Source organism: Tribolium madens, unplaced genomic scaffold (genome assembly GCF_015345945.1).
Source record: "Tribolium madens isolate multiple individuals breed KSU strain unplaced genomic scaffold, Tmad_KSU_1.1 Scaffold_20;HRSCAF=117;Tcas5.2_LG4, whole genome shotgun sequence".
NCBI classification, from domain to species: domain Eukaryota; kingdom Metazoa; phylum Arthropoda; class Insecta; order Coleoptera; family Tenebrionidae; genus Tribolium; species Tribolium madens.
In genome coordinates this window covers 1,420,147-1,421,764 of record NW_025400985.1, presented here as the reverse complement: position 1 = coordinate 1,421,764, position 1,618 = coordinate 1,420,147, and the positions used below count along the sequence as shown (strand labels likewise).

Sequence of the window (1,618 nt, the reverse complement as noted above, 5' to 3'; positions counted from 1 at the left end):
CCTAAAATTGAAATTTAAGCAATTATTTTTATAAAATATATTAATTTAGAGTTATTTATGTGTTAAAATCGACCAAAATTGGATTGAAAATAGCCCAAATTACTTTATTTTGGAAGAAAATTCTTGTTTAAGTATTTATTTTGTTGAAATACTTTGATATTCAGGTTGATTTCTGGCTTAAAATTGAGTTAAATTGATTGGAAATAGCACACATTGCTTTATTTTGGCCTAAAATTTGAATTTAATCAATTATTTTTCTAAGTTCAAAACAATAAAACATAGAAATGACAATTTTTTCATTCTTAAAGCCAAGGAAAAAACAAAGCAGTGCTTTTATAAAGATACAAGAATAAGAACTTTTTATCAACTATTTTTATTTTTCTTTGCAGTTTTTTGCTTAAATTATTTACTTTTAAGATAAAATTTTTGATTTTTTACAATTCTACAAAAAAATCTCACTTCTTCTGAAAGTAAATATTGTTCCGAGGACAGTTATTCTGGAATTAGTTGTACAATTTTTTGAAATGTAATCGAAATTGTTTGGAATTATACCATTTGGAAGTATGTGTTTATAATTATAAAAAATTATAAAAAATTATTATAGCATTTTTTGGAACTACTTAAATTATTTGTAAATTACAAGAATTATTTATAAATTACTAAAATTATTTGTGGATTACTGGAATTATTCGAAATAATTTTTTTTTAATTATTTTAAGTTTGTGAGAACTGTCGGAATCAATTTTAGATTACAGGAATCATTTTGTTAAAAAATATACAAGTTCACAACAATAAAATGTAGAAATGACAAAATTACAAGAATTATTTTCAAATTACAAAAATTACATTAGAATTACGTTGCAATAATTAAGTTGCAATTACAATCTGAAAACAGTGGAATTACGATGTTTGATTGAAATTATTAGATTTTCGGTGAATTTTTTTGAAATTACTGGAATTTCAGTGATTTTTGTTGGAATTACTGGAATTTGGAATAATAATAGATTTAGTTAAACACATTTTTTTTCATATTGTTTAAAGTTATGTTAAAACTATACAAGTTCAAAACAATAAAAAAAATAGAAATTTAAGCAATTATTTTTATAAAATATATTAATTTAAAGTTATTTATGTGTTAAAATCGACCAAAATTTAATTGAAAATAGCCCAAATTACCTTATTTTGGAAGAAAACTCTTGTTTAAGCATTTATTTTCTTGAAATACATTGATTTAGGGTGATTTCTGGCTTAGAATTGAACCAAATCGATTGAAAATAACACAAATTGCTTTATTTTGGCCTAAAAGTGAAATTTAAGCTATTATTTTTATAAAATGCATTAATTTAGAATAATTTCTGTGTTAAAATCGACCAAAATTCAATAGAAAATAATCCAAATTACTTTATTTTGGAAGAAAAACTCTTGTTTAAGAATTTATTTTGTTGAAATACTTTGATTCAGGTTGATTTCTGGCTTAAAATTGAATCAAATCGATGTAAAGTAGCACAAACTGTTTTATTTTGGCCTAAAATTTAAGCAATTATTTTTATAAAATATATTAATTTAGAATTATTTCTGTATTAAAATCGACCAAAATTGGATTGAAAATAGCCCAAAT

The 1,618-nt window shown here is 21.8% G+C and overlaps 1 protein-coding gene across 1 annotated transcript in view; it reads left to right on the top strand.

Moving 5' to 3' along the window:
* The window catches only part of LOC123005413, a 17,435-nt gene that overhangs the window by 4,325 nt on the left and 11,492 nt on the right, over positions 1 to 1,618 (top strand). The gene's annotated exons all lie outside the window — the stretch shown is intronic.